Source organism: Ranitomeya imitator, unplaced genomic scaffold (assembly GCF_032444005.1).
Source record: "Ranitomeya imitator isolate aRanImi1 unplaced genomic scaffold, aRanImi1.pri SCAFFOLD_1487, whole genome shotgun sequence".
Classification (NCBI taxonomy): Eukaryota; Metazoa; Chordata; class Amphibia; order Anura; family Dendrobatidae; genus Ranitomeya; species Ranitomeya imitator.
In genome coordinates, this window is record NW_027193983.1 from 20,507 (window position 1) to 30,602 (window position 10,096).

Sequence of the window (10,096 nt, forward strand, 5' to 3'; positions counted from 1 at the left end):
CACATTTGTGACCACCGATCATGAATTCTTTTGGAAGACATTGTTTACCTCTTGTGGACCACCGACTTTGAAATGCGGTGTATGATAGGTATTTGAAAAAAAGGAAAACTGGTGTCTGTGCTGATCTCGAATCTGCTAGTCTTGTGTCTTGTAGATACACCTGTGTGAGGAGTATTCTAATGCTTTTGACCAACCAGGTGCGCTGCCTGCAGTCGATAGAATCTTAGCACGGAACCTTCACCTGCAGTCACAATGGGGATGGTGGGTGTGTCAAAGTGGGCAGAGTTATGCAGATTCAAAACGCGTTGGGCGCAGCTTCAACGAGCACACACAGACACACACAGCCAAACAACCGACCAAAACCCAAGCACACCCGAACTGTCATTGAGAATGCATCCAGAGTTTCTGAAAATGTCTTCCTTGCGGCAATCTTTGGCTCGGTCTCCACAATGGGTGTCGGTTGTAGGCCTGGGTGCGTCTGAAATGGCCAACCATTTCAGGCCATCGCTTCTCGGCCTCCTATGGCTAAGATCAAGTGTAGTATCTGTTCTTATCAGTTTAATATCTGATACGTCCCCCATGTGGGGACCATATATTAAATGGCTTTTTGGAACAGGGAGCTGGAAATGGAGCTTGCTCAGTCCACTCCACGCATTGACCCGCTATTGCAGTCTCTCCGGGAACAGTGCACTCCTTCTCTGATCCGGTTTCTAAAAACAGATTGAATGGAAATTAGTCAGCACAGCAAGTTGTCTTGGAACCCTAGATGGGAATTTATTTCAGGGTTGTTAAGGAAGCACATTTCACATGCCGCTGGCTGCCAAATGTAGCATGCTGCTCGATTTCACTTGCCTAATTGCAACATTTTGTGTGCCTTGCTTTCACCTCTGTATGTATGTATGTATGTATGTATGTATGTATGTATGTATGTATGTATGTATGTATGTCAAGCATTGCATTGCATTCAATAGGCAATCAATCAATCAATCAGGCAATCAATTTTCAGTCTTTCCTGGTTGCTGCCACAGGTGTGTTAAGATGTAGGCCTGAATTAGGCCTTTCTTACAGTGTAGCAAATATACTGTGCCATCTACAGAATTAGGCCCCTGCCTGCTGTCAGCACTTGGTATTTAAATTGAAGCATCCAATGAGTAGTTCTGCCATACATACCACATTTGTGACCACCGATCATGAATTCTTTTGGAAGACATTGTTTACCTCTTGTGGACCACCGACTTTGAAATGCGGTGTATGATAGGTATTTGAAAAAAAGGAAAACTGGTGTCTGTGCTGATCTCGAATCTGCTAGTCTTGTGTCTTGTAGATACACCTGTGTGAGGAGTATTCTAATGCTTTTGACCAACCAGGTGCGCTGCCTGCAGTCGATAGAATCTTAGCACGGAACCTTCACCTGCAGTCACAATGGGGATGGTGGGTGTGTCAAAGTGGGCAGAGTTATGCAGATTCAAAACGCGTTGGGCGCAGCTTCAACGAGCACACACAGACACACACAGCCAAACAACCGACCAAAACCCAAGCACACCCGAACTGTCATTGAGAATGCATCCAGAGTTTCTGAAAATGTCTTCCTTGCGGCAATCTTTGGCTCGGTCTCCACAATGGGTGTCGGTTGTAGGCCTGGGTGCGTCTGAAATGGCCAACCATTTCAGGCCATCGCTTCTCGGCCTCCTATGGCTAAGATCAAGTGTAGTATCTGTTCTTATCAGTTTAATATCTGATACGTCCCCCATGTGGGGACCATATATTAAATGGCTTTTTGGAACAGGGAGCTGGAAATGGAGCTTGCTCAGTCCACTCCACGCATTGACCCGCTATTGCAGTCTCTCCGGGAACAGTGCACTCCTTCTCTGATCCGGTTTCTAAAAACAGATTGAATGGAAATTAGTCAGCACAGCAAGTTGTCTTGGAACCCTAGATGGGAATTTATTTCAGGGTTGTTAAGGAAGCACATTTCACATGCCGCTGGCTGCCAAATGTAGCATGCTGCTCGATTTCACTTGCCTAATTGCAACATTTTGTGTGCCTTGCTTTCACCTCTGTATGTATGTATGTATGTATGTATGTATGTATGTATGTATGTATGTATGTATGTATGTCAAGCATTGCATTGCATTCAATAGGCAATCAATCAATCAATCAGGCAATCAATTTTCAGTCTTTCCTGGTTGCTGCCACAGGTGTGTTAAGATGTAGGCCTGAATTAGGCCTTTCTTACAGTGTAGCAAATATACTGTGCCATCTACAGAATTAGGCCCCTGCCTGCTGTCAGCACTTGGTATTTAAATTGAAGCATCCAATGAGTAGTTCTGCCATACATACCACATTTGTGACCACCGATCATGAATTCTTTTGGAAGACATTGTTTACCTCTTGTGGACCACCGACTTTGAAATGCGGTGTATGATAGGTATTTGAAAAAAAGGAAAACTGGTGTCTGTGCTGATCTCGAATCTGCTAGTCTTGTGTCTTGTAGATACACCTGTGTGAGGAGTATTCTAATGCTTTTGACCAACCAGGTGCGCTGCCTGCAGTCGATAGAATCTTAGCACGGAACCTTCACCTGCAGTCACAATGGGGATGGTGGGTGTGTCAAAGTGGGCAGAGTTATGCAGATTCAAAACGCGTTGGGCGCAGCTTCAACGAGCACACACAGACACACACAGCCAAACAACCGACCAAAACCCAAGCACACCCGAACTGTCATTGAGAATGCATCCAGAGTTTCTGAAAATGTCTTCCTTGCGGCAATCTTTGGCTCGGTCTCCACAATGGGTGTCGGTTGTAGGCCTGGGTGCGTCTGAAATGGCCAACCATTTCAGGCCATCGCTTCTCGGCCTCCTATGGCTAAGATCAAGTGTAGTATCTGTTCTTATCAGTTTAATATCTGATACGTCCCCCATGTGGGGACCATATATTAAATGGCTTTTTGGAACAGGGAGCTGGAAATGGAGCTTGCTCAGTCCACTCCACGCATTGACCCGCTATTGCAGTCTCTCCGGGAACAGTGCACTCCTTCTCTGATCCGGTTTCTAAAAACAGATTGAATGGAAATTAGTCAGCACAGCAAGTTGTCTTGGAACCCTAGATGGGAATTTATTTCAGGGTTGTTAAGGAAGCACATTTCACATGCCGCTGGCTGCCAAATGTAGCATGCTGCTCGATTTCACTTGCCTAATTGCAACATTTTGTGTGCCTTGCTTTCACCTCTGTATGTATGTATGTATGTATGTATGTATGTATGTATGTATGTATGTATGTATGTATGTATGTATGTCAAGCATTGCATTGCATTCAATAGGCAATCAATCAATCAATCAGGCAATCAATTTTCAGTCTTTCCTGGTTGCTGCCACAGGTGTGTTAAGATGTAGGCCTGAATTAGGCCTTTCTTACAGTGTAGCAAATATACTGTGCCATCTACAGAATTAGGCCCCTGCCTGCTGTCAGCACTTGGTATTTAAATTGAAGCATCCAATGAGTAGTTCTGCCATACATACCACATTTGTGACCACCGATCATGAATTCTTTTGGAAGACATTGTTTACCTCTTGTGGACCACCGACTTTGAAATGCGGTGTATGATAGGTATTTGAAAAAAAGGAAAACTGGTGTCTGTGCTGATCTCGAATCTGCTAGTCTTGTGTCTTGTAGATACACCTGTGTGAGGAGTATTCTAATGCTTTTGACCAACCAGGTGCGCTGCCTGCAGTCGATAGAATCTTAGCACGGAACCTTCACCTGCAGTCACAATGGGGATGGTGGGTGTGTCAAAGTGGGCAGAGTTATGCAGATTCAAAACGCGTTGGGCGCAGCTTCAACGAGCACACACAGACACACACAGCCAAACAACCGACCAAAACCCAAGCACACCCGAACTGTCATTGAGAATGCATCCAGAGTTTCTGAAAATGTCTTCCTTGCGGCAATCTTTGGCTCGGTCTCCACAATGGGTGTCGGTTGTAGGCCTGGGTGCGTCTGAAATGGCCAACCATTTCAGGCCATCGCTTCTCGGCCTCCTATGGCTAAGATCAAGTGTAGTATCTGTTCTTATCAGTTTAATATCTGATACGTCCCCCATGTGGGGACCATATATTAAATGGCTTTTTGGAACAGGGAGCTGGAAATGGAGCTTGCTCAGTCCACTCCACGCATTGACCCGCTATTGCAGTCTCTCCGGGAACAGTGCACTCCTTCTCTGATCCGGTTTCTAAAAACAGATTGAATGGAAATTAGTCAGCACAGCAAGTTGTCTTGGAACCCTAGATGGGAATTTATTTCAGGGTTGTTAAGGAAGCACATTTCACATGCCGCTGGCTGCCAAATGTAGCATGCTGCTCGATTTCACTTGCCTAATTGCAACATTTTGTGTGCCTTGCTTTCACCTCTGTATGTATGTATGTATGTATGTATGTATGTATGTATGTATGTATGTATGTATGTATGTCAAGCATTGCATTGCATTCAATAGGCAATCAATCAATCAATCAGGCAATCAATTTTCAGTCTTTCCTGGTTGCTGCCACAGGTGTGTTAAGATGTAGGCCTGAATTAGGCCTTTCTTACAGTGTAGCAAATATACTGTGCCATCTACAGAATTAGGCCCCTGCCTGCTGTCAGCACTTGGTATTTAAATTGAAGCATCCAATGAGTAGTTCTGCCATACATACCACATTTGTGACCACCGATCATGAATTCTTTTGGAAGACATTGTTTACCTCTTGTGGACCACCGACTTTGAAATGCGGTGTATGATAGGTATTTGAAAAAAAGGAAAACTGGTGTCTGTGCTGATCTCGAATCTGCTAGTCTTGTGTCTTGTAGATACACCTGTGTGAGGAGTATTCTAATGCTTTTGACCAACCAGGTGCGCTGCCTGCAGTCGATAGAATCTTAGCACGGAACCTTCACCTGCAGTCACAATGGGGATGGTGGGTGTGTCAAAGTGGGCAGAGTTATGCAGATTCAAAACGCGTTGGGCGCAGCTTCAACGAGCACACACAGACACACACAGCCAAACAACCGACCAAAACCCAAGCACACCCGAACTGTCATTGAGAATGCATCCAGAGTTTCTGAAAATGTCTTCCTTGCGGCAATCTTTGGCTCGGTCTCCACAATGGGTGTCGGTTGTAGGCCTGGGTGCGTCTGAAATGGCCAACCATTTCAGGCCATCGCTTCTCGGCCTCCTATGGCTAAGATCAAGTGTAGTATCTGTTCTTATCAGTTTAATATCTGATACGTCCCCCATGTGGGGACCATATATTAAATGGCTTTTTGGAACAGGGAGCTGGAAATGGAGCTTGCTCAGTCCACTCCACGCATTGACCCGCTATTGCAGTCTCTCCGGGAACAGTGCACTCCTTCTCTGATCCGGTTTCTAAAAACAGATTGAATGGAAATTAGTCAGCACAGCAAGTTGTCTTGGAACCCTAGATGGGAATTTATTTCAGGGTTGTTAAGGAAGCACATTTCACATGCCGCTGGCTGCCAAATGTAGCATGCTGCTCGATTTCACTTGCCTAATTGCAACATTTTGTGTGCCTTGCTTTCACCTCTGTATGTATGTATGTATGTATGTATGTATGTATGTATGTATGTATGTATGTATGTATGTCAAGCATTGCATTGCATTCAATAGGCAATCAATCAATCAATCAGGCAATCAATTTTCAGTCTTTCCTGGTTGCTGCCACAGGTGTGTTAAGATGTAGGCCTGAATTAGGCCTTTCTTACAGTGTAGCAAATATACTGTGCCATCTACAGAATTAGGCCCCTGCCTGCTGTCAGCACTTGGTATTTAAATTGAAGCATCCAATGAGTAGTTCTGCCATACATACCACATTTGTGACCACCGATCATGAATTCTTTTGGAAGACATTGTTTACCTCTTGTGGACCACCGACTTTGAAATGCGGTGTATGATAGGTATTTGAAAAAAAGGAAAACTGGTGTCTGTGCTGATCTCGAATCTGCTAGTCTTGTGTCTTGTAGATACACCTGTGTGAGGAGTATTCTAATGCTTTTGACCAACCAGGTGCGCTGCCTGCAGTCGATAGAATCTTAGCACGGAACCTTCACCTGCAGTCACAATGGGGATGGTGGGTGTGTCAAAGTGGGCAGAGTTATGCAGATTCAAAACGCGTTGGGCGCAGCTTCAACGAGCACACACAGACACACACAGCCAAACAACCGACCAAAACCCAAGCACACCCGAACTGTCATTGAGAATGCATCCAGAGTTTCTGAAAATGTCTTCCTTGCGGCAATCTTTGGCTCGGTCTCCACAATGGGTGTCGGTTGTAGGCCTGGGTGCGTCTGAAATGGCCAACCATTTCAGGCCATCGCTTCTCGGCCTCCTATGGCTAAGATCAAGTGTAGTATCTGTTCTTATCAGTTTAATATCTGATACGTCCCCCATGTGGGGACCATATATTAAATGGCTTTTTGGAACAGGGAGCTGGAAATGGAGCTTGCTCAGTCCACTCCACGCATTGACCCGCTATTGCAGTCTCTCCGGGAACAGTGCACTCCTTCTCTGATCCGGTTTCTAAAAACAGATTGAATGGAAATTAGTCAGCACAGCAAGTTGTCTTGGAACCCTAGATGGGAATTTATTTCAGGGTTGTTAAGGAAGCACATTTCACATGCCGCTGGCTGCCAAATGTAGCATGCTGCTCGATTTCACTTGCCTAATTGCAACATTTTGTGTGCCTTGCTTTCACCTCTGTATGTATGTATGTATGTATGTATGTATGTATGTATGTATGTATGTATGTATGTATGTCAAGCATTGCATTGCATTCAATAGGCAATCAATCAATCAATCAGGCAATCAATTTTCAGTCTTTCCTGGTTGCTGCCACAGGTGTGTTAAGATGTAGGCCTGAATTAGGCCTTTCTTACAGTGTAGCAAATATACTGTGCCATCTACAGAATTAGGCCCCTGCCTGCTGTCAGCACTTGGTATTTAAATTGAAGCATCCAATGAGTAGTTCTGCCATACATACCACATTTGTGACCACCGATCATGAATTCTTTTGGAAGACATTGTTTACCTCTTGTGGACCACCGACTTTGAAATGCGGTGTATGATAGGTATTTGAAAAAAAGGAAAACTGGTGTCTGTGCTGATCTCGAATCTGCTAGTCTTGTGTCTTGTAGATACACCTGTGTGAGGAGTATTCTAATGCTTTTGACCAACCAGGTGCGCTGCCTGCAGTCGATAGAATCTTAGCACGGAACCTTCACCTGCAGTCACAATGGGGATGGTGGGTGTGTCAAAGTGGGCAGAGTTATGCAGATTCAAAACGCGTTGGGCGCAGCTTCAACGAGCACACACAGACACACACAGCCAAACAACCGACCAAAACCCAAGCACACCCGAACTGTCATTGAGAATGCATCCAGAGTTTCTGAAAATGTCTTCCTTGCGGCAATCTTTGGCTCGGTCTCCACAATGGGTGTCGGTTGTAGGCCTGGGTGCGTCTGAAATGGCCAACCATTTCAGGCCATCGCTTCTCGGCCTCCTATGGCTAAGATCAAGTGTAGTATCTGTTCTTATCAGTTTAATATCTGATACGTCCCCCATGTGGGGACCATATATTAAATGGCTTTTTGGAACAGGGAGCTGGAAATGGAGCTTGCTCAGTCCACTCCACGCATTGACCCGCTATTGCAGTCTCTCCGGGAACAGTGCACTCCTTCTCTGATCCGGTTTCTAAAAACAGATTGAATGGAAATTAGTCAGCACAGCAAGTTGTCTTGGAACCCTAGATGGGAATTTATTTCAGGGTTGTTAAGGAAGCACATTTCACATGCCGCTGGCTGCCAAATGTAGCATGCTGCTCGATTTCACTTGCCTAATTGCAACATTTTGTGTGCCTTGCTTTCACCTCTGTATGTATGTATGTATGTATGTATGTATGTATGTATGTATGTATGTATGTATGTATGTCAAGCATTGCATTGCATTCAATAGGCAATCAATCAATCAATCAGGCAATCAATTTTCAGTCTTTCCTGGTTGCTGCCACAGGTGTGTTAAGATGTAGGCCTGAATTAGGCCTTTCTTACAGTGTAGCAAATATACTGTGCCATCTACAGAATTAGGCCCCTGCCTGCTGTCAGCACTTGGTATTTAAATTGAAGCATCCAATGAGTAGTTCTGCCATACATACCACATTTGTGACCACCGATCATGAATTCTTTTGGAAGACATTGTTTACCTCTTGTGGACCACCGACTTTGAAATGCGGTGTATGATAGGTATTTGAAAAAAAGGAAAACTGGTGTCTGTGCTGATCTCGAATCTGCTAGTCTTGTGTCTTGTAGATACACCTGTGTGAGGAGTATTCTAATGCTTTTGACCAACCAGGTGCGCTGCTGCAGTCGATAGAATCTTAGCACGGAACCTTCACCTGCAGTCACAATGGGGATGGTGGGTGTGTCAAAGTGGGCAGAGTTTATGCAGATTCAAAACGCGTTGGGCGCAGCTTCAACGAGCACACACAGACACACACAGCCAAACAACCGACCAAAACCCAAGCACACCCGAACTGTCATTGAGAATGCATCCAGAGTTTCTGAAAATGTCTTCCTTGCGGCAATCTTTGGCTCGGTCTCCACAATGGGTGTCGGTTGTAGGCCTGGGTGCGTCTGAAATGGCCAACCATTTCAGGCCATCGCTTCTCGGCCTCCTATGGCTAAGATCAAGTGTAGTATCTGTTCTTATCAGTTTAATATCTGATACGTCCCCCATGTGGGGACCATATATTAAATGGCTTTTTGGAACAGGGAGCTGGAAATGGAGCTTGCTCAGTCCACTCCACGCATTGACCCGCTATTGCAGTCTCTCCGGGAACAGTGCACTCCTTCTCTGATCCGGTTTCTAAAAACAGATTGAATGGAAATTAGTCAGCACAGCAAGTTGTCTTGGAACCCTAGATGGGAATTTATTTCAGGGTTGTTAAGGAAGCACATTTCACATGCCGCTGGCTGCCAAATGTAGCATGCTGCTCGATTTCACTTGCCTAATTGCAACATTTTGTGTGCCTTGCTTTCACCTCTGTATGTATGTATGTATGTATGTATGTATGTATGTATGTTATGTATGTATGTATGTATGTCAAGCATTGCATTGCATTCAATAGGCAATCAATCAATCAATCAGGCAATCAATTTTCAGTCTTTCTGGTTGCTGCCACAGGTGTGTTAAGATGTAGGCCTGAATTAGGCCTTTCTTACAGTGTAGCAAATATACTGTGCCATCTACAGAATTAGGCCCCTGCCTGCTGTCAGCACTTGGTATTTAAATTGAAGCATCCAATGAGTAGTTCTGCCATACATACCACATTTGTGACCACCGATCATGAATTCTTTTGGAAGACATTGTTTACCTCTTGTGGACCACCGACTTTGAAATGCGGTGTATGATAGGTATTTGAAAAAAAGGAAAACTGGTGTCTGTGCTGATCTCGAATCTGCTAGTCTTGTGTCTTGTAGATACACCTGTGTGAGGAGTATTCTAATGCTTTTGACCAACCAGGTGCGCTGCCTGCAGTCGATAGAATCTTAGCACGGAACCTTCACCTGCAGTCACAATGGGGATGGTGGGTGTGTCAAAGTGGGCAGAGTTATGCAGATTCAAAACGCGTTGGGCGCAGCTTCAACGAGCACACACAGACACACACAGCCAAACAACCGACCAAAACCCAAGCACACCCCGAACTGTCATTGAGAATGCATCCAGAGTTTCTGAAAATGTCTTCCTTGCGGCAATCTTTGGCTCGGTCTCCACAATGGGTGTCGGTTGTAGGCCTGGGTGCGTCTGAAATGGCCAACCATTTCAAGGCCATCGCTTCTCGGCCTTTTGGCTGCGATCGATCAGTTTAACTGTGAGATTGTAGTCAGGTCGGGTGCTTTCGGTACCCTCTCTCTCGGCCTGGGGGGATCGCTCCTCTTCGGAGGGGCTTCACCCCCCTGCTGCTATAGGGAGAGAGGATTAGTCCGGAGCAACGAGTTGCGATCGCCTTAAAAGGGCGCTAGCCTTTTTTTTGTGTTTACAGCTGGAGTTCTT

General features: G+C 45.2%; 8 non-coding genes across 8 annotated transcripts; all 8 read left to right on the forward strand.

The window, feature by feature from the left end:
* Window positions 1-503: 503 nt before the first annotated feature.
* LOC138654482 (U2 spliceosomal RNA) lies at window positions 504-696 on the forward strand. The gene has a single exon (XR_011316327.1). It is a non-coding gene; the product is annotated as a U2 spliceosomal RNA (small nuclear RNA).
* Window positions 697-1,673: 977 nt separating this feature from the next.
* On the forward strand, window positions 1,674-1,866 carry LOC138654483 (U2 spliceosomal RNA). Its single transcript, XR_011316328.1, has one exon. It is a non-coding gene; the product is annotated as a U2 spliceosomal RNA (small nuclear RNA).
* Window positions 1,867-2,843: 977 nt separating this feature from the next.
* LOC138654484 (U2 spliceosomal RNA) lies at window positions 2,844-3,036 on the forward strand. The gene has a single exon (XR_011316329.1). It is a non-coding gene; the product is annotated as a U2 spliceosomal RNA (small nuclear RNA).
* A 985-nt stretch (window positions 3,037-4,021) lies between these two features.
* On the forward strand, window positions 4,022-4,214 carry LOC138654485 (U2 spliceosomal RNA). The gene has a single exon (XR_011316330.1). It is a non-coding gene; the product is annotated as a U2 spliceosomal RNA (small nuclear RNA).
* A 977-nt stretch (window positions 4,215-5,191) lies between these two features.
* Window positions 5,192-5,384, forward strand: LOC138654486 (U2 spliceosomal RNA). The gene has a single exon (XR_011316331.1). It is a non-coding gene; the product is annotated as a U2 spliceosomal RNA (small nuclear RNA).
* A 977-nt stretch (window positions 5,385-6,361) lies between these two features.
* Window positions 6,362-6,554, forward strand: LOC138654487 (U2 spliceosomal RNA). Its single transcript, XR_011316332.1, has one exon. It is a non-coding gene; the product is annotated as a U2 spliceosomal RNA (small nuclear RNA).
* Window positions 6,555-7,531: 977 nt separating this feature from the next.
* On the forward strand, window positions 7,532-7,724 carry LOC138654488 (U2 spliceosomal RNA). Its single transcript, XR_011316333.1, has one exon. It is a non-coding gene; the product is annotated as a U2 spliceosomal RNA (small nuclear RNA).
* Window positions 7,725-8,701: 977 nt separating this feature from the next.
* Window positions 8,702-8,894, forward strand: LOC138654489 (U2 spliceosomal RNA). The gene has a single exon (XR_011316334.1). It is a non-coding gene; the product is annotated as a U2 spliceosomal RNA (small nuclear RNA).
* The last annotated feature ends 1,202 nt before the right edge of the window (window positions 8,895-10,096 follow it).